This window comes from Schistocerca piceifrons, chromosome 3, assembly GCF_021461385.2.
Source record: "Schistocerca piceifrons isolate TAMUIC-IGC-003096 chromosome 3, iqSchPice1.1, whole genome shotgun sequence".
Taxonomy (NCBI): domain Eukaryota; kingdom Metazoa; phylum Arthropoda; class Insecta; order Orthoptera; family Acrididae; genus Schistocerca; species Schistocerca piceifrons.
Window position 1 is genome coordinate 209,859,839 of NC_060140.1, and position 23,443 is coordinate 209,883,281.

The 23,443-nt window shown below is 41.2% G+C and overlaps 1 pseudogene; it reads left to right on the forward strand.

Annotated features, from left to right (window-relative positions):
- Nucleotides 1-6,169: 6,169 nt before the first annotated feature.
- On the forward strand, nt 6,170-6,287 carry LOC124790216 (annotated as a pseudogene).
- Nucleotides 6,288-23,443: the final 17,156 nt, after the last annotated feature.

The window sequence follows — 23,443 nt, forward strand, 5'->3', positions numbered from 1 at the left end:
AGACTGAACTTTAGTCAAAATATAACAATTAATTGATCACTGCTTTCCAAAAATGTTTATCAAAACTGTTCATATGGAGATGTTGTAAGGCGTGTTATTTGAAAGTGGTATCATGAACATGTGCATATGCTGTGTCATATGAAAGTCACTATTGAGGATACACACAAACTGAGGATTCCAGCTGATCTGCAGAATGCAAATCAATAGTCTGCCAGGACCATCAGTATTATTCTCGCTGAGTTATCAACAGTGCATCTACCATCATATTCCAATTGATGATACTGTGAGCGTACCAAAGGCAAGTAATGACAGCTGAAATGGTCATCAGCCGATCGCCAGTGGTCAGTGATACAATATCAGTATGCTTTTAAACTTATATACTAACTTCCGATTCAGATATAAAATCTTTATGCAGTATACTTCTTCCAAATCCTCAGAACTCATAACTAAACTGTGTGTACTAATCCCATTCATTTTCGGCTCAGTACACTTAGCAAGTAGTTATACTTGCATAGGAATATGTTACATGTTCACATGTCACTGCTGCAAGTATGGCTCTATGAGGGTCCGATCACAGCTACATCCTAGTCTCAGGATCATCCCAATTCCTGCTCCATCTACACGTGTTCCACTACCAAGGACTTCATTCGCATATATACTCATATCTTCTGCGCGTATCCTGCGATTTCAATCATCGTGGCTGCATAGTTTTGGACATTGGAAATTCGTGGCAAGTTCCTATACGACCAAACTGCGGCGGTCATCGGTCTCTAAATGTACACACTACTTAATCTAACTTAAACTAACTTACGCTAAGGACAACACGCACGCCTATGCCCATGGAGTACTCGAACCTCCCACTGGTGGAGCCGTGCGAACCGTGGCAAGGCCCCATAGATCGCGCTGCTACCCCTCGTGGCTATACATCGTTTCCGTCCTCCTAGGCAAACTAATAATTCGTTTTAATGTGTTTATGATTGTTCACGCCTGTGTCCACCAAAACAGTTTCAAACCAATACAAACTTCATCTATTTTTTACATATTTATTTAACAATGCGTTCAAACTGAAATCTTCACATATGTTTACCAGTATTCAGACTCACAGATCTTTTATAACTTGATTAATTACCGATGTGTACAAATTATATACTGATAATATGTACAAACATAATATCTATCACTAAACAAGTCCAAACTACTACAACAAATACTATGGTAGTACATAACTGACCTTTGCCAAACACTGTTTATAAATTTAGATAATTTGTAACCAAATGAAAAATAAATTTTTGTAAATTGATAAATGTGAACCAAGGTTGAACGAGCTTTGTTCCAGTTTTTCATTGCTTTCTCTTTGGAGCCAGTGTTTGAAAGGAAAAGCAATCGCATAATATGTAACGAAAGCGATAGCTGCATATATTTTATTGGTCTTGGTAATAAAAGAGCATGCTATTAGTGGCTACCCGTTCTCAAAATTCAGAAGATACAAGCTCCAATCACTGTCTTATGCAGGCTAAACAATAACATCATCAATAAAACCTAACACAGAATTCAAACTAATCGGCATAATTCTTACTGATCGCGGAAATGTTTGTCAATTAAAATTTCTCTCCCACATAGGTCAGAGTAAAATATTATGTATTATTTTTTATGAAATCTATCATACAAGTTATTTAACAATTACACTATTACGTCGTTCGAGTTGTATGCTTCAGTAGAATGAACGTTATCCGTTCGTCTGTTGGAAAGCCCAGCTCTCTTTGCATTGCGGCGTTTACTCCTTGAAATGACAATTTACCATTATGAAACTGTGATAGACTTACTTCCGTCTTCGAACTAGAAAGAGTCGGTCGATGTTGTTACGACTAGATTCATCTGCACAGTCTAGGCATTGTTGGCCATTACGGATGTTTCATTACATGTCACCTTTCTGTAATTCCTTTGAGTTAAACATCTGAGAAATTATATAGAACGCGTAAGAAAAAGTATACTGCTTATTAACGAATATAATTGGTTTAATATTCAAAAGGTACGTGACGTTTTAATACTGCAAGTCACAATTTATGATTCTCAGATACTTCAGCGATTCATAGATCGTGCGTATCGATAGAGAATGAATGTATAGCTACAGCCTGCAGCCACTTTCATATTTCTATTGGGAAGTATTATTATCTTTACGAAATTTCCTTTACCTTCGACAATAAGACGACTATCGTTCACTTTTCATCGGAAGTGCCGTGTTAGTACACGAACAGACTCCGCACTGTCTATGAAGATCAATTAATGCATTTATTTAAGCTTACAGTTTCTGAAGAGTATGCAGAGACATGGCCGAGACTACTACAAGACTTCTTTAGAAGAGCTCAACTGTAATTCCAGGAGGCTTCAAGGATAATTGCTGTTGGTTATTTTGGGACAGGATTAAACGAATCAATGCCGTACTTTTTTGCACGTGTACTATAATTAAAGACAATATCCTGACCCACTTCTCAGTTACACTTTTCAATCCAGGAAGTTTAATGTTTTCAGACTTCTGTTGTATTTCACTTTCGATTAGATTTAACGTTGTAATTAACTTACAGACTATTACAGCAAGATTGTCAGGAGAATATTTCACTGAGCATATATCACTTCTCGCTGACCGCCCGAATGCAGTCATGCCTTATGTAATGGAATGAAGAGCAACCCTTTTTAGTAGTGATGCAAGTTTCACAATAGAAAATTTTCAAAGAGCCCTAATTCCCCGACGAGCTGGTGCCGGAACAGTTTGTTGAACAAACAAGTGCTATGTCTCCTTGTTTTTCTCTGCCTCTATTCTCTTACCTGAAAAATTCCATCGGATGATTTTAGATTTCATTAGGTGGAAGTGAACCCCGTCGGTCCCACATCCAAGTCTTCTAAATTGCCGTAGAAGGCATACTACCGTTAGACTCTGCCTCCTCTGATTGGCGGATCAGTTGTTGCTAGAACACGAGTGGCTGAACACAAGTATTACGCAGAGCCTAAGTGGAGCTCAGAAGCAAAGTACAAAGGTTATTCTAGCTTCAGGCTCCGGGGCAAACAGTTACAGAAGTCTAGTCCTGAGCTCTGAGGAAAGCAGACGCGAGATTCGGGTGTCAACAGCCTCCAGACTTCTGGTGTTGGACTCGGAGGAAATCAGCTTCTGATGGGTGATGGAGCTGATTTCACGTGTGGCACGGACTCTTTGGTGAGTAAGCGCTGAATATGAGTTGTTGGGTTCAGTTAGGCATTGTCTATTCTGAGACAACAGTCTCGAGGCGCGAATTTTATTCTCTCCCCACTTCAACAGGTTCGGAGCTTTCACCAGTTCCTGTGTAAGACAGTTTCCCTGTGAACCGCGTGTGTCCAGTGTCGGCTGACCTTGAGGCAACAAAGTTCTACGTAGGAAGTTAGTCGTTTCTATCATTTGAATGCAGGGGAAGTGCACGTTCCTTTATTTACTAACTGACGTCAAGTGCTCTGAGAAGGTACCAGTGGACTGGGGTAGGGCAGGCTGCTCTTATTGCCACACAGGAACGTGTACCTTAGTGTTTAGACACGAGGAAAGCAGATGTGGAGATGTGGCAAGGAACGCAGCTGATGATGGCGACTTCTTTGTCCCGGCCAGTGGTGAAGGTGAGCACGAGAGTCTATTGAACGCTGACTCACCAGGCGAACGTCGAGTTTCCGCCTGCTGCCTTCCGAAAGACAGTCCAGCACCATCCACATGGTAGAGACAGGTAATGATGCATATCCTCTTGTACTGATAGAGCCAAGAATACCAGCCAAAACTCGTAAATCACTGCTTACTAACAGCGGAGGAAACAAAGCCGTGGAATAGACTGAATCGTAAACAATGGAAGTCTGAGCGATGTCACGGATGCACTTAAATGCCTCGTCAACAGCTAGTACAATCAAACAATGTAAGCGTTCTCTTTCTCAGTCATGACGAACATTCTGTACTGCATTTATCTTCAGTAGTGTGTAATGCAATCAGTATAATAGGGTAACTTTTATTTAATTAGCCGGCCGCTGTGACCGATCGGTTCTAGGCGCTTCAGTCCGGAACCGCGCTGCTGCTACGGTCGCAGGTTTGAATTCTGCCTCAGGCACGGATGTGTGTGATGTCCTTAGGTTAGTTAGGTTTAAGTAGTTCTAAGTCTAGGGGACTAATGACCTCAGATGTTAACTCCCATAGTGCTCAGAATCATTTGAAACATTAATTTAATTAATTTATTTGACCTGATCGCATTAGTTGGAGCATTTCTTACATCAGACCTCGGTTTTACATGTACAAATACTTTCGCATCATTGTTGAATTAAATTATGAAAATGTGTATGACATATTAATAATGAAACTTACTGCCAAATTAAAACTCGATGCCAGACCGAGTCTCGGACCCTGAACGTCTGCCTTACGCATGGAAATACTCTACCGGCTGAGTACGACTAACGATCAGCCTTGACGTCTTTACTTTCTGGCAGTGCATTTCGTTCTGGGTTCGAGCCCCAGGTGGACATATATTTGTAATCTTTCGCGAAGTGTCAAATCAGCACACTGTTCGCTGCAGAAAGAAAATTCATTCTGGAAATGACTACAATAATGGAAATAATGGACGTGGCAGGAGGATGTGTGTTTGTTGGAGCCAGTTGTTCCCAACGTTTCTGAGACCATTATCCATGAATGTCATTAAGTACTAACCAGTGCCTACAATTTCGCATTTAACGAAACTTGCAGATTTAAGAAGAGAAAAGTTATACCCCTATTTCCCAAATGATGTAAGGTGAATAATATACAACATTTAGTTAATTTCCAAACATATAAGTAACAGGCAATTTTGTATTTTTTTTATTAACTCAAGAAATAATGAATCGATGTTTTTATATTAGATTTAGTGTCCATCAGTGCAAATCGTGAGTCATTCTCGAAGCCCATTTAGTTCCTCGCGTTCGTTTCTTTTGTTATAAAACCCTAAAATCTGCTTTCATACCTGTACGTTATGGTGAAGGAAATTGGCACGTTTAAGATTTTTTCTTATAATAATTGTTACTAGACGCAGATCTTTGACCAATATTATGTCATTTTTGTTTTATTAAAATCTTATTGCAAATGCTTCCTGGTAGATTTTATGATCGATGACAAATAATGACTACTATTTCTGGAGAAGTAAACAGAATCGTCAAATTGACCTGAGGCTCGTTTGGAAAATTAAGACACGTTTAATATGTTGAAATAGAAACGCTTTCCTAATTATCTGCAAAGACACATTTCTTTGGTTACTGATCGGATTTCGGCTTTTTGCGACATTGTCAGGTGACAACTGAATGTCACAAACACAGATGAAACGACTTGACACTTATACAAAATTGCTTATACAGGGCATTAAAGGGACAGAATATCATAGAGAGCAACACCGCAACCAGAGTGAAGCAAGCTTAACTAGTCACTGCCATGTTTCGAGAAGTCAGGAAAGGGGCATCACACATCATAGTGCTAAGGAAATTACTGACTTACGATTGTTTGTGACTGACAATTACAGCTAGAAACAATATCACCTCTGATATAGCGCACTAACACTTCCATATATCCTCTCTCGACAGTATTGGTAGCTTTTAATATTTTTTTCACAATACGGGGCCACAGTCATATTTCTTTGAAGTCAGTACCGCCATTAGACTGTTGTTTATTTAGTGTTACATTTACACGTACACAATCATGATTTCGGCTTCAAAGTGCCATTATAAAGTGTTTTAGGTGTTACTGTCCTATTAAAATACACTATTAGACACATTGTCTAAGCGTCGGTATTTCTGGCAGAAATGTCGACACTTAGACAATGTGCCTAATAGTGTATTTTAATAACACAGTATGCCATCTTTGGCAATTTATAACACCTAAAACACTTGATAATGACCCTTTGAAGACGAAATCATTATTGTGTAAGTGTAAATGTAACACTGTAAATAAACAACAGTCTAATGGCGGTACTAACTTTAAAGAAGTATTAGTAGCTTTCACATAGATACTGTAACCTCAGACGGGCAGGAAAACAGTATTCAATTCAAAAAAGAAATATTCGGAGTTTTATTGCTTCTGTGCCTGCAGTTATACGCTGAACAAACTTTCTGCCTAATTTCAGAAATAAATTCGGCATCTGCTTATCTTGTAGGCAACTGCCTTCCCGCAGTGGATACACCGGTTCCCGTGAGATCACCGAAGTTAAGCGCTGTTGGGCATGGTCGGCACTTGGATGGGTGACCATCCAGGCCGCCATGCACTGTTGCCATTTTTCGGGGTGTACTCAGCCTCGTAATGCCAATTGAGGAGCTACTCGACCGAATAGTAGCGGCTTCGGTCAAGAATACCATCATAACAACCGGGGGAGCAGTGTGATGACCCCACACTCCTCCTACCCGCATCCTCCACTGAGGATGACACGGCGGTCGGATGGTCCAGGTAAGCCACTCGTGGCCTGACGACGGAGTGAGTGCTTATCTTATAGGTTCCCGCATGTTGTATCTCGCCTTCAGAAGAACCACAAATTGACTCCGAAAATATGGTGGCTAATACACTGAGGTGACAAAACTCATGGGACACCTCGTAATATCGTGTTGTACATCGTTGTGTCCTGCGTAGTGGAGCTATTCGACGTGTCATGGATTCAACAAGTCGTTGGAAGTCCCCTGCAGAAATATCGAGCCAACCTGCCTCTGTAGCAGTCCATAAATGGGAAGGTGTTGCCGGCGGAGGATTTTGTGCACGAACTGACCTCTCGGTTAAGTCCCATAAACGTTCGATGGGATACATGTCGGGTGACCTGGGTGGCTAAATAATCTGTTCGAATTATACAGAATGCTCTTCAAACCAATCGCGAACGTTTGTGGCCCGGAGACATGGTGCATTGTCATCCATAGAAATCCCATCGTTATATGGGAACATGAAGTCCGTGAATGATTGCAAATGGTCTCCAAGTAACCGAACATAACCAGCGACACAGTACTCCCATGTAAGGACAGCCCACATCAATATGGAGTCACCACTAACTTGCACGGCGCGTTGTTGACAACTTGACTCCATGGCTTCGTGGGGCCTGCACCACACCCGAACCCCCCCCCCCCCCCCCCTCCCCAACTGAAATCTGGACGCATCTCACCACGTTCAGTTTTGCAGTCGTCTATGGTGCATAACTTAATCATAGCTAACACTTGGTTTAAGAATCATAAAAGAAGGTTGTATACATGGAAGAATCCTGGAGATACTAAAAGGTATCAGATAGATTATAGGAACCAGGTTTTAAATTGTAAGACATTTCCAGGGGCAGATGTGGATTCTGACCACAATCTATTGGTTATGAACTGTAGATTGAAACTGAAGAAACTGCAAAAAGGTGGGAATTTAAGGAGATGGGACCTGGATAAACTGAAAGAACCGGAGGTTGTAGAGAGTTTCAGGGAGAGCATAAGGGAACAATTGACAGGAATGGGGGAAAGAAATACAGTAGAAGAAGAATGGGTAGCTCTGAGGGATGAAGTAGTGAGGGCAGCAGAGGATCAAGTAGGTAAAAAGACGAGGGCTAATAGAAATCCTTGGGTAACAGAAGAAATATTGAATTTAATTGATGAAAGGAGAAAATTTAAAAATGCAGTAAATGAAGTAGGCAAAGTGGAATACAAACGTCTCAAAAATGAGATCGACAGGAAGTGCAAAATGGCTAAGCAGGGATGGCTAGAGGACAAATGTAAGGATGTAGAGGCTTATCTCACTAGGGGTAAGATAGATACTGCCTACAGAAAAATTAAAGAGACCTTTGGAGAGAAGAGAGCCACTTGTATGAACATCAAGAACTCAGATGGCAACCCAGTTCTAAGCAAAGAAGGGAAGGCAGAAAGGTGGAAGGAGTATATAGAGGGTTTATACAAGGGCGATGTACTTGAGGACAATATTATGGAAATGGAAGAGGATGTAGATGAAGATGAAATGGGAGATAAGATACTGCGTGAAGAGTTTGACAGAGCACTGAAAGACCTGAGTCGAAACAAGGCCCCGGGAGTAGACAACATTCCATTAGAACTACTGATGGCCTTGGGAGAGCCAGTCATGACAAAACTCTACCATCTGGTGAGCAAGATGTATGAGACAGGCGAAATACCCACAGACTTCAAGAAGAATATAATAATTCCAATCCCAAAGAAAGCAGGTGTTGACAGATGTGAAAATTACCAAACTATCAGTTTAATAAGTCACAGCTGCAAAATACTAACGCGAATTCTTTACAGACGAATGGAAAAACTGGTAGAAGCGGATCTCGGGGAAGATCAGTTTGGATTCCGTAGAAATGTTGGAACACGTGAGGCAATACTGACCTTACGACTTATCTTAGAAGAAAGATTAAGAAAAGGCAAACCTACGTTTCTCGCATTTGTAGACTTAGAGAAAGCTTTTGACAACGTTAACTGGAATACTCTCTTTCAAATTCTGAAGGTGGCAGGGGTAAAATACAGGGAGCGAAAGGCTATTTACAATTTGTACAGAAACCAGATGGCAGTTATAAGAGTCGAGGGGCATGAAAGGGAAGCAGTGGTTGGGAAGGGAGTGAGACAGGGTTGTAGCCTCTCCCCGATGTTAATCAATCTGTATATTGAGCAAGCAGTAAAGGAAACAAAAGAAAAATTCGGAGTAGGTATTAAAATTCATGGAGAAGAAGTAAAAACTTTGAGGTTCGCCGATGACATTGTAATTCTGTCAGAGACAGCAAAGGACTTGGAAGAGCAGTTGAACGGAATGGACAGTGTCTTGAAAGAAGGATATAAGATGAACATCAACAAAAGCAAAACGAGGATAATGGAATGTAGTCAAATTAAATCGTGTGTTGCTGAGGGAATTAGATTAGGAAATAAGACACTTAAAGTAGTAAAGGAGTTTTGCTATTTAGGGAGTAAAATAACTGATGATGGCCGAAGTAGAGAGGATATAAAATGTAGACTGGCAATGGCAAGGAAGTCGTTTTTGAAGAAGAGAAATTTGTTAACATAGATTTAAGTGTCAGGAAGTCGTTTCTGAAAGTATTTGTATGGAATGTAGCCATGTATGGAAGTGAAACATGGACGTTAACTAGTTTGGACAAGAACAGAATAGAAGCTTTCGAAATGTGGTGCTACAGAAGAATGCTGAAGATTAGGTGGGTATATCACGTAGCTAATGAGGAGGTATTGAATAGGATTGGGGAGAAGAGAAGTTTGTGGCACAACTTGTCTAAAAGAAGGGATCGGTTGGTAGGACATGTTTTGAGGTAACAAGGGATCACAAATTTAGCATTGGAGGGCAGCGTGGAGGGTAAAAATCGTAGAGGGAGACCAAGAGATGAATACACTAAGCAGATTCAGAAGGATGTAGGTTGCTGTAGGTACTGGGAGAAGAAGAAGCTTGCACAGGATAGAGTAGCATGGAGAGCTGCATCAAACCAGTCTCAGGACTGAAGACCACAACAACAACATGGTGCAACCGATACGTTCACGGGTACAGGAGAGGCGCTGCAGGCGATGACGTGCTGTTGGCAAATGCACTCGCATCGGTAATCTGATTCCAAAGCCCATTAACGGCAAGTTTCGCCACATTGTCTTAACGGATGCGTTCGTCGTACGTCGCACATTGATTTCTGTGATTGTGTCACGCAGTGCTGCTCGTCTGTTAGCACTGACAACTCTAGGCAAACGCCGCTGGTCTCGCCGTGAACTGAGGGCTGAAGGCCACTGCGTTGTCCGTGGTGAGAGGTAATGCCTGTAAATTGGTATTCTCGGCACACTCTTAACGCTGTGGATCTCGGAATAGTGATTTCCCTAACGATTTAGAAATGGAATGCACCATGCGTCTAGCTCCAACTACTATTCCGCGTTCAAGTCTGTTAATTCCAGTCGGAAACCGGTTCAAGTGAATCATCGCAGTACGAACGACAGCTCCGCCAATGAACTACCTCGTATATACTTTATGTACGCGATACTTCTACCGTATGTATATTGCATATCGCTATCGCACAACTTTTGAGCATGGCACTGCAGGGAGCGCTAAATAACGTGCCATAGCCTGTCTGTGTAATCTGTCTCTTTAGGGAAGATACAATAAACTTTGAACATAGCTACTAAGGTTCAGTGGCCGTGTCAGAATTATATTGGAACAAATAAGCCCTCGGTAACAAATATTAAGTCAAAATTGACCTGGTTTCAGTGGGCACCTCAGTCTCGTTGCAACCCTTGTTCACAGTACGAGCAGCCCTTAGCGGCTCGCCATCTCACAACTGTTCATGACGTCGCCTTTCCGGCTGAGATCTCTTTTAATATGTGACTTGTAAGTACTGCATCTTTTCCAGTCAGTACAAACTTTAATTTTCTTAATGTACTATATAGCTAATATGTTTTAGAACAGTTAGTCTAATTCTGAAGGCCGGCCGTTGTGGCCGTGCGGTTCTAAGCGCTTCAGTTTGGAACCGTGTGACCACTACGGTCGCAGGTTCGAATCCTGCCTCGGACATGGATGTGTGTGATGTCCTTAGGTTAGTTAGGTTTAAGTAGTTCTAAGTTCTAGGGGACTGATTACCTCAGAAGTTAAGTCCCATAGCGCTCAGAGCCATTTTTTTCTAATTCTGAAGACGCCGCTCATAGTAGCATCGAAACCAGGTCAATTTTGACTTAATATTTGTGACCGAGGGCTTATTTGTTCCAATATAACAAGATACAATAGTTACAAACGTGACGACGTATAGAGGGTTTATGAAGGAAAGTGTAACATTTGTAAGTCCGACATTTAACTAAAAATGGGAAATACAGTTCTTTATGCAGAAATCCTTACCTTTAACAACAGATCTAAAAATAATTAAAATCTATCATCTGCTGTTAATTGTGAGGGTTCCACACAGAAAACATTATTTTTCATTTTTAGTTAAATGTAACTATTTCTGCGTGACATAAATATCCATTACTTTCCTTGGTAAACACTCTACATGACATCAGATTTTTTTATGTTCTGTGTTTGCGACTTCAGTTGTCAGCTGATGATGGTGTAAGAAGCCAAAAGCCGATTCGAGACTAAATAAATATAATTTTGTTGAACATTTGGAAAGTGTTTCCTATTTAATATTGTTGTCATGTTCCGCTCAGCACTGATGTAGAATTCAGTTAATGTTAAATAAAGTTTCAAAATACATCTTTCAGTTTGTCCGAAAGTGAAAATTTAGAATTCATTTGTATTACTAGTTTCGGCAAATGGCAGTCAGTCATGGGCTTCAGCGGAAATCGTTCAAAAACTGAGGGCTGCTCGAGGGACAATGGAGATGTATGTGATAGGAATTGAAAACAGGCGAATTCCTCAGAGAACAGAAAGCGGTGCAAGACATAATTAAACTATAATGAAAACAAAACGTAAATTAAAAATTTATAACAACCCTACATAAAAAACTCGAAAAAGTAAAAAAAAAATGCCCCTTTAAGTATAATATAACTATTAGTATTGTAACCCAAGGTCATCATCTCGGGGGCCGCTAAGTAAATAAAAAAAATGAAGTTAACAGCAGCCAACGTTTCTAGAACTGTGTACTTTGATTATTGGTTCGTATAATTCTCTTCTGTATAGCGTCATCTCTTCCAGTCCTGGGTGTCCCGCATACACACCTCAAGATAGCTAATGAAGTTATATTTACTTATTGTATAAAATATGAAAAACAGTCTGTCTTTGATTAGCATGATATTGTTAAAGAATAGAGTTACCTATTTGTTTTACATCATTTTTCCAGTTATCTACACGCATTATTGTGCCTTACGAGGCCTATAGCCTGCAGTGATTTGACGACAGCGTACTAACTCACGCTTCATTAGACCGCGAATGAGAGACGCACGGTGCGAGGTATGCGGCGTGCAGGGCGTGACCAAGCGCGGTGATCCAAACTAGCAGCCGCGTAAGGGCAGGTACCGTTGACATTGTGTCAAAAATAGTTCAAATGGCTCTGAGCACTATGGGACTTCTAAGGTCATCAGTCCCCTAACTAACCTAAGGACATCACACACATCCATGCCCGAGGCAGGATTCGAACCTGCGACCGTAGCGGCAGCGCGGTTCCAGACTGTAGCGCCTAGAACCACTCGGCCACCCCGGTCGGCTCGTTGTGTCTATATTACGAAGTTCGGAACAAATTTAGACCTTGTCTCAACGATTTGATATTATTGCTGTGATATTTACCTAACTCGCTGAGGTAGCTGACTTTTGTTTAAATCTATTATTTTATCATTTTTAGATGTGTTCTGTTTTTTTTTTCCTCCACGATCCCCAATGCGAAGACGCTTGGATCAAAATATTGGTAGTTCTATTATTTTTTTACTTTTTTGAGGTTTTTCTGTTGGGATTCTTTTACATTTTTAATTTAAGGTTTATTTCACGCTTTTTGAACTTTATATTTTACTAGTTCACATGGTAAGATCGACACTCTATCCCCACATTCACACAAATACTTTCCGAGACGAAACACGAAATTGCGACACGAAATCTTTTAGACGTATGCGATTGACGTGTGTCTTTTTTTTAATTCGCATTTTCATTCATTCACTGTCTTTTAGTATGTATTTAGCTAATTTAGGTAACATAAGATATAAGCGTGACGATAATTCTAAATCAAGTCGGAAGAAAGTGGGCTACCATTGCGTTTTCTTGCAATAGGCTGTCTGAACTATCAGAGCAAAATCATGTGAGTTAGTACTGATTTTTAGACCTCAGAAAAAACTACAAAAATTCTGCGAGGGCATATGTTAATCTTTTACACTTGAGCCACAACACCCTTTGTCTGCTTTGTAGGTACTGAAACAAGCGGCTTCAAAATACAAAAACCCTCATTGTTGGTTAACCGTAAAAGAGGTATGTATGTTCTCGGTGACTTTTATATTATGTAGCGTATATCACGAGAGCGCGCTGGCGGTAAATATTTTTACCTTATTTAGCTGACGAAGTTTAAACGGCTGAACAGGCTTTCATGGAAAATAGCTAAGAACCATGCTGATTTAACCATCTTTCAATTAATAATTATAACAATAAAGATAGTAAAAACTTAATTTAAATCGGACCTTTCTATTGGAATCTACGACGCCACAGATACATACACAGGTACGCGGGCTAAACTTGTAGCATCCCTGTTTGCGTCGGGGGTTAGTAAAATAAAGATGGGCCAGACAAGTAGGCAGGAGACTGGATGGTAGATGGAGTAACCAAGTTCTTCGCGGGTTCCAAGACACGAGAAAAGACCACGACGAAAACTTAAAGGAATGTGGGTAAATCACATTCTATAATATGCACGATCGACGTGGACACATATAACTGAATACTGTAATGCAGAGGAAACCCTAAATCGTTTCTCCAGCGGTGGGTGTCAAACGACTGAGTATGATGACGATGATAACATCACAAATACAGCAGTCTAGCGAAACAACTCATTACTAAACTATGAACGAATCACTTTGCTTTTACTCCATAAAAATTTAACTATTGATAGGTATTGTCGATCTTCAGTTGTCTGACCCTCCTCAAATATTGGTAACTTGATTTCAGTAGATACTTGTCCGCGGTGCTCGTTTCTATTGAATTTCTTTTTCAGACCAGTGAGCACTTGTTGGGAGAGATTGTTCGCTCTTGCCAACTGTAAATGGATTTCGGATTTGCCTTCCGATCATTACCATTCAGGTTCCAAGTTAATAATTAGCGCCGATCTCAGAAATTTCACAGAAGGTGCAGTTACATATAAGCAAATTCTATTCCGCAAAATTGCGTTAATATTCACTTATATCTCGACAAAATGCCAGCCTAGTTCACAGATTCGCAACTAGTTCTTACTGCAGAGAAATAAAAAGTTGTGCACTGAATGAAATGCAAAAGCATAGTACGTTTTCACTTTAGGGTTAATGAGTCACAACGTAAGTCATACAAATTTTGGAAGTAGCCATATGTGGAGATGGGGAACGGGACAACCACATAAGCTCAGCTGCAAGCAAAGCAAATTACATAGATTCATTGACTGTGATAGTGGGAAAGTACAGTCTGTCTACAGAAATGATTGCACATACAGCTCTATTGTGCGGTTTCCGTATCAGGTAAGATCAATGAAGGTCATCAAAAGTATACCAAAAACGTGCGGTGCCAAAGATCACAAGTCAGTCTGTCTGGCAGGAGAGTGTGACAGAAATACTGAAAAATCATAAGTGACAGGCACTCTAAGAAAAAAGGAAGACACCATACATCTTACGTGAAACAACTTAGAAAACATCAGGAACCATCTTTCGAAGCAAAAGAACACAAATGTTCTTCAGGCCGCTGTGTTTCCTTTCCGCACAGGTCGTGCGAATAAAATCGGGCAAATGACGGTTGGCACAGAGGCATACATGAAATCACGGTTCCTGAAGAAATAAACAAAACAATTTCTGTAACGAGGAATGGTACTAATAATATATATCTGTAGTTTTAGTTTGAGACACATTAGAAAGCTAAGCGGCCCAGTCTCCGACATCTGTTACCAAAATTTCTTATGAAAATTGTAAAGGGTGTAAGACAAGGATGTAGTCTTTCACCTGTACTGTTGAATCTCTACATCGAAGCAACAATGGCAGAAAAAAAAAATGTTCAAGACGAGGATTAAAATTAAAGGTGAAATAATATCAGTGATAATATTCTCTGATGACATTGCTATTCTCAGTGAAAGCAAAGAAGAATTACACTATGTGTTAAGTGGAATGAACAGTCTAATGATTACAGAATATGGATTGAGAGTAAATCGAAGAAAGACGAAAGTAATGAGAAGTAGCAGAAATGAGACTACCGAGAAACTTAACATCAAAATTGGGGGTCACGAAGTAAATGAAGATAAGGAATTATACTACGCAGGCAGCAATATAACCCATGGTGGACGGAGTAATGAGGACATAAAGAGCAGAGAAGCACTGGCAAAAAATGGCACTCCTGGCCAAGGGAAGTTACTAGTATCAAACATAGGTCTCAACATGAAGAAGAAATTTCTGAGAATGTACGTTTGGAGCACAGCATTGTATGTTAGGCATGGACCGTGAGAAATCCGGAACAGGGGAGTATCGAAGCTTTTGGAATGTGGTGCTGCAGACGAATGTCGAATATTAGGTGGACTGACAAGGTAAGGAATGAGCAGGTTCTTCACAGAATCGACGAGGAAAGGAATGTATGGAAAAGACTGACAAGAAGAAGGAACGAGATGATAATCCGTGTCTTAAGACATCAGCGAATAACTTCCATGCCACTAGAAGGGTCTGTAGAGGTTAAAGCCTGCAGAGGAAGACAGAGATTGAAATACACCTAGCAAATAATTGTTGCAAGGGATACTCTGAGATGAAAAGATTGGGCCAGGAGAGTAATTCGTGGTAGACAGCATCAAACTAGTAGACTGTTGACTCAATAAAAAAAAAATGCTAGATTTTTGGAATGAGTGACTAAAAAACATTTATTTCTGTGTTGCATCAATAAAAACTGATATATACTTCTACAACTTTTCATCTGCAACATAAACATCGTTTTTATTCTATATCAAAACCATCACTATTCACTGGACATATAATTTAAAATTGATGTTGCGCTATACTTCGCAGTTTATGCTGCTTTATTATTGTTTCCATATGTAACTGCAATACTTTGAGAAATGTATATCTCACCATGGTGTTTTTTCGTCTTAGTAAGTAATTACACAGGTAAAAATGTTTTTAATTAAAAGTAAACAACAGGTTCTGCGGCAGTTCGACTTATTTTCTCACGTATTTGTTTTTGAGTAGAACGCGATTACAAAAGTTTTTGAACGGCACAAGCGCCGAAATCAAGGACTAAAATATCCAGATATGGCTGTAGTGAAAATAGATAGAACCGTACAGTTCTGCTTTAACAGACCTTAGTATTTGTTACAGGTTTTATGAGCGAGTAAACGTAGAGGTCAAATTAAAACGGTAGATTGGTGGAAAGAGCTGCCAACACATGATGGGCGGACATCGCCACAGCGCGTGGACAAAGACTTGTTTCGCCAGGGACTCGGCATGTTTTCCGACAGGCCGCGTTCGCATTCGTAAACAGACGCTGGCGGCCGTCCCACGTCACGGGTTCTGCGATGTCAACAAACAGTAATTAGTTGCGCCACGGGCAGGCGTTGTTTCGAATAGCATCGTGTAGGCCTGCCCGCTCGCCGACACAATGGGAAATACACGATATAAGCTGCCGAGGGACGTCAGCAAACACTGTACAACAGCTGTGGCAGAATTGACAGACAATGCACGCGTTCCTTTTTGGAGGGCTATTGAAATCCCGAAGGTCGGTGACAACTTTAGAAAGACTAAAGCTGAAAAATACGTCAAATATATGTGCCGCGTATAACCCAAAAGCAAACAACGGCTAAAAATTATCCGACAAAACTGAAGCCCAGTACACAGTGGCGGCAGCGGTGTATTTTCAACTCCGAAAAGGAGAGAGGGGTATTATAAAGGCACTGAGATATAATCTGGGTGCTCTCTTCTGTCATTACGAGTGGCGCACTGCTGTTTGCTACCTGAGTAGATATTCACTACAGTGTCCGCCAAGCTGCTATTAAAATACAAACACAGCTTACTACCTGCCCCATTCTTGCCAAACTAGACCTTTTAAGTGTGTTCGCGTGTGCTTACATTATCTTCTCTTTTATTGATATTTGGCCCACTATCTGTCCTCCGCTCTCGAATCAAATCTTTAACTACGTAAATGGTTATTTACAGTGTTTATGTTTTAACTTGAAACAACCAAGTATCTCCGAAAATTTGCATCGTATGAAAAAAAATGTTCTAAGTGAAAAGTAAAACGGACATCTGTCTGCTGTACAACTAGCCACCCTCCTAAGCATACCTCCTGCGCCGTCTACTACGAATGGAAAACGATGGTTTGAGTAAACCGTACATGTTTCTTGGCGCAGAGTCCGAATATGGATAAAAATGGGGTTTTCCTATCTGAATATACAAAGTTGACCCCGCCCACTCAGAGATGTGGGGGAGGGGTTAGAAACTGGCGAGATGTAGGGCAGACAGATGGTCCCATCACTAATATTAACTTTCCACGTAGAATTTTTTTTTTCGTTTGATGCGTCGTTTTCGAGATATTTAGTTGTCTCAAGATAAAACAAACACCCTTTATATTAGTTGCATTTTTTCTTAATCTATGGCTTACTTCCTGACCCTAACTCTTCAAATTAGACATTTCAGTATGTAAATGCCTGTACATACGAATTACTTTTTTCCATTCCAGTGCTTAATACTTGTCACTTCCTTCTGAAACTACACCTCAAAGCATGCAAACGTCTGCATTATTATGTGAAGTGTGTTTTTCTTCATAATGTAGTCGATTCCTTCTCAACCTAGACCTTCATGTATTTAAATGCGTGTATATAACAGCAGGTTTTGGTTATTAAACTGTAATAGCACGATACTTCCACCATACTTAAAATGAATTTATAAAATTACTATCACTATCATTACTATTACTACTACTTCTACTATTAGAGTTGCTTCCTCTGTAGCTAATAGCATTTCGTTATCACTGACAGGGTGTAATGGGTATTTTTATATGCGGTAGCTTAATATGTATACACATCAGTTGAGTCGGTTGTTTTTTCTCCGCATTGAGCAATATTCTCACAAACACATCACAACCTTTACGACCTGAACTTTCCTACGCAGTCGTACTGCATCACCAAGTAGACTACGCCTGTCAGTATAGACTAACCGCTTTGCGTGCACGTGTTCACTCTTCAAAACCTGACCTACAGTCTAGTGAAAAGTAAGGAGTAATGGCTTGCTGTTGGACATGTACTCTTACGTACGAACCAACTTAAAAACATACAACTTGTAATGGCTATACTTATTAGTCTGCAAATAATGTAAATACTGATGTAATGTTGTACAGCAAACCTTCTTTAGTCACCAATAGAAATATCTGCACTTTTACACACCGTACGTGCTCGTATTTTCTATGGCTCTTTCGTGACAGTGAAGACCCACGCGGACAACCGTCTTTTGGAATTCGAGTAGGCGAGCCTACCCCGGATCGAATCCGCCTCGCAGACTGACGACAAGGGCTGGTGAGACCACTAACCTGGATGTGATTTTTAGGTTCTTTCCCACATAAAACTAGGTACATATATTTGAAACTAATTAAAAAATTCTAGATCGCAAGGCACACTTACTAATAGGCGACTGGTCTCGATCATCACATGATCATCTTCAGGCTTACTACCACATTGATAGACAATGGCTGTGTATGGAGCAGGAATCGCTGAAATATTGGGCTGGCACCCACGTCCTGCCTCAAATACACGCAACAAAAAGATTTAGGAAACGTTGTCATACTTGAACATGAGATTTAGTGTAGACGCTGACGAATGAGGTGCAGAGGTTCCGTCTCTGGGTTAGGGTAGGGGGTTTGATGGCGTTAGGAAGCGTATCCAGCCACCAACTGTCACTAACACTCCCGAAACCCTTATAACAATGCCGATTCCGTACAGAAACGGGAAGAAAGCAAGGAAGAAGAGGACATTTTGTGTCAAGGGGTACATTCTACCGATTAACTCGCAGTCGATTTGAAAGAGTTACATGTCTCATTCTAACTAGATTGTATTTTCGGATTTTTGTAAATGTGTGTGTGTGGTGAATTATACATACGCGATACCAAGCAAACAATACATTCAAAGTGAAAACGTAGATTCCATCTTTCTAGATTTCCGAAAGGCGTTCGATACTATGCAACGTCGTCGGCTACTAATGGAGATAAGATCATGCGGAGTATTGTCACAAATATATTTTAAGACGAAAAATAAAGAAAGACGATTCACAACTAACGGACTGTCCAAATGGGACGGAAATCGGTAGGTGTGACTGGCATGTACAGAGAAACAAATAAATACAGTTTCAGAAAAAAATTATGGTTTATTCAAGAGAAAGGGCTTCAAAAATTGAGCAAGTCAATAATGCGTTGGTCACCTTTGGCCCTTATGCAAGCAGTTCCTCTGCTTGCCATTGATTGACAGACCTGCTGGATGCCCTCCTGGAGGATATCGTGCCAAATTCTGTCCAATTGGTGTGTTAGATCGTCAAAACTCCGAGCTGGTCGGAGGGCCGAATGGTGGACGACCGTCAGGTTGGTAACCCACCGCTGACCGCGGGGTCTCCAGACACGTCTTCGATACTCATCGGGATTCAGTTCGAAGCGGGACTCATCACTGAAGACACTGAGATTCCAGGCCGAGGACCTATGTGGAGACGCTGCGGCAGTGGTGGTATACCAACCTCAGTGTCGCCCGCAACAGGACCTGACAACCAAGAGTGACGGTCTGGGGTGCCATTTCGTGTCATAGCAGGACTCCTTTGGCCTTCACCCGCAGCACCTTTACAGTACGTCTACGATTTTGTACACCCTGTTTTGTTGCCTTTCATGGGAAGACATCCTGAGCATATATTTCAGCAAGGTAATGCCCGCCCGCACACGGCGAGAGTTTGTACTACTTTCTTCGTGCTTGACCGCTCCTACCTGTGCCAGCAAGGTCGCCGGATCTCTCCCCAACTGACAACGTTCGGAGCATTATGTCCAGGGCCCTCCAACCATTTCTTGATTTTGATGATCTAATGCGCCAATTGGAGATGATTTGGCACGATATCCCTCAGGCGGACATCCTATATCAATCAATACCAAGCCGAGATCGACTACGATGGGGGCAACAACTGCATTCATCGGACCGGAACCTGTCCTGACCAAGGCTACGATCGAGTTAGAACTACTGAAGTGGCTTAGGAAACAGCACGTACGATATTGGACCAAGGTCCATAAATAAAAACATGGTAAGGTAATGATGCCCAAGCCATGTTTTAAAAGAAACTCTGTAATCCTGGGACTGAACAGGAAAGAAATCAAATTCATTAATGAACTGATGAACGGCCATGAGAATTTAAAAAAAAAACCTACACACAATGGGTATAGCGGAAAAGGACCCTAACTGTTGGATCTGTGATGAGAGTGAAGAAACTGCATCACACCTAATGTTCGAATGCATGGCATTGGTGAGTAAGAGATACAGAATCTTCGGGACAACTAGACCTGAAGAAATTGTGTCTAACAAAGAACTGGTAGAGTGAGTCCTTGCACTATTTAAGGGGACTGGTTGGCTTTACTAGATATACAGGGACCGATACCGCACAATAAACCTAGTTTCGGTGCGGGCAGTGGAGCGTCAGACCTAAGCTGTTTTAGCTTCCTGTTAAAATCAATCAATCAATCAATCAATACCAAGCCGAATAAGTGCTGGGATAAGGGTCAGAGAGTGACCAACACGTTGGGGACTTCTTCAATTTGTGAAGCTCTTTAGCCGGACGGGGTGGCAGAGCGGTTCTAGGCGCTACAGTCTGGAACCGCGCGACCGCAACGGTCGCAGGTTCGAATCCTGCCTTGGGCGTGGGTGTGTGTGACGTCTTTAGGTTAGTTAGGTTTAAGTAGTTCTAAGTACTAGGGGACTTATGACCTCGGAAGTTAAGTCCGATAGTGCTCAGAGCCATTTGAAGCTCTTTATCTTGTATCAATCATACAATTTCTCGGAAATTGTAGTCAATTGTTTGCCTGTTCATCACTTTTACAGTTTAGGTCCCATTCGGATAATTTCTTGGTACTGAGTCCTTTGTTTTGTCTTAGAGGTTATATGGGCCGCTCGGTGAATATTTGAGTAGGGCTACTACAACCCAGTGCGTTATTCAGGACAACGAATGTCCCATAGTAACGAAAGAAACATCGTGTGTCACCCAAGAAAGCGTAATGGTACCCCTAATGTTCTCATTATGCAAAAACGTTTTATCAAATACTGTTAACTGCACCATAAGATTGTTCGCTGACGATGGTGTTGTCTACAGGAATGTCGTAGACAGTCATAAGGTAGCGCAGAAAGACATGGTCAGAATTTTCACTTGCTGTAATGAAAATCAGATTTTTTTGAATGTAGATAAGCCTAAAATAATTCCTCCAAGAAATAGAAAGAATCGGATAGTACTCAATTAAAAGAGTAATTGCAAACATCTTGAAGTCGTTACTTCGTATAAGTATTAAGGAGAAATAATAAGAGTCGACACGAAACGGTACACGAACGCCAAATCAGCATTGTAGAAAGAAAGTGTAAGATTTTATGGAAGGGTTCTGTGACCGTGTAGTGGATCTTAAGAAATCGCACGCAAGATTAGTGCGACGAATTCTACAGTATGGCCCCGTAGTTTGGAGGCCTTACCAGCTAGGCTCGACAGCAGACGTCGAATGAATCAGAACACGCAGCACGCTGTTGGGACCGAAACTGGTCGGTACAACCGATCTGAAAATGTGATAGAAAAATTCGGACCATTTAACCTGTAATCCATGAAAAAAATGCGAAGGGTCGACGCAGTTCTTGTAAGACCCTATTGGCTAAATACAGAGAAACTATATTCGAAAAATATTTTGCGACCGTTGCGCTACCACGATATCTCGCAAATGGATAACGAGAATAAGATCAGAGATACCGGGTGGTTATGATTTAAGTGCAGCCGCTCAGGAAGTCCAGTGTGGACAGTAATTATCGAAATCTGGTGGATATACCAATATGTTAGTGCCGAATCGATTTAAGTTGAAAATAAGAATCCTCCAGTTTTGGCCACCAGGTGCATAGCTGGTGCTGTACACTGGTTGTATGACGATATGTCATCAACACTGTCATCTGATAAGCCATAATGTGAGTGAACAGTATGGATATAGATAAGTGCACTGTTACTGAAACTATTTCATGTGAACGGAAATAATCACAGTGCTGCATGGATCTGCAGCGAGCAAGTGTTGATCTGAAAGTTCTGAGCAGAGGCCCTAATGCCGATTAATTGTTTGTAGAAGATGGTAACAGAATTCGAAAACACGGGTGAGCTTTGTGTGACACTTGGGAGAGGAAGGTGTCCTATCCCTGTAGAAGTTATTGACAAAGTTGCTGTTGATGTAACTGACCATGCAGCATGTGCCTTCGATTATGCTAACGCACGTGTTATCTCCAGACGTTTCCCAGACTCATGGCCTGCAAGATCATCCGATCTGAAGGCCAGTATACAGCAACACGTTGTCTGAATTCCAATGGATCTGCAGCGAGCAAGTGTTGATCACGTCGTTTTACTGATGCTCTACCTCGTCGACATCTTCGATGCTCCTATTGAACAAACTGTATAAGCGACTATTAATAATAAAATCAATATTATGCCTTTCTCACTTGTTTGACCTTTCTGCCCACATCATGTTCGTAGTCCATTACATATCGAAACTATTCTATACGTGTTTCTCGCAATCACAGCTCCAGATTTGCTCCTGGCGGCCAAAATTGGAACAAATTCGATTCCGCATTAACACATTAGCATATCCATAACATTTCGCTGCGATACGATCATTACAACCCATACTGGATCTGGATGAATAGCTTCAATTAATTAAAGCCACTCAGTACTAGGACACGAAGATTCTCTTCTTAGGCATACATTCTGGAATGGCTCATGAAATGTATGTGTGTTTCACAAAGTCTTTCCATCAGACATCTAGCGGTGATAAATTGCTGACGCTTCCGAGCGAAGCTATGGTCCTTTAGTACTCGCCGGCTGTGGGACGACGAGATTTCAACAGACTTGCAGGGTCTACTAAATAGGTGCGCTGCATAGTACCTACCCCAGTAAACTTATAGAGTGATTTCGAGCAAGAAAACCATAAGAATGAATGTCTCAAACGGTACAAGATATTTTAGAAACGAATCTGGATCAGTTTGTTTGGCCAAGCTCCTTTCACGTGGAGCAGATGTTGGATTATAGACAACACACACGACATGTGCATGCAGCAAAGAGCCTATGCACAGGGGCATAATCAGTACAATAGGATGCCTGACGTCACTGAGAGGTCTTAGGGAGGATTTTGTCTCTAACAACAGTTCTTCCCCATGACGTGTTCTATCAGCCATAGACGTTTGATGTAAAGACCTTGCAACATCATGTATACCTATGTGCATGCCGTATCGTAATTACATATACACATACAGTTATGAGCAACTTAATTGGAGATACCTTTCGAGCTGTCGGTGACTCTTCGTAGCATGGATATCAAAAGACTTAGAAAGTCATTCTGATCCCTTACCCTTGAATGAGCTCCCACGCTCACTGAGATTGACCAAAGTCCTCTCAAAGCAGAGATATTTCGCTCAGCGCCATCTCAAAATACTCACACCCATCTCATAACATGTAAAATAGCATCATACGAGAACACCATTGCCATGCTGGTGAAAGGTGAGCTGTTGACAAGTAGCATGTTTGGCTTTGTGTAGTTTTCTGCGTATTGTAACGTGCCGTTGGAGTGTACCAT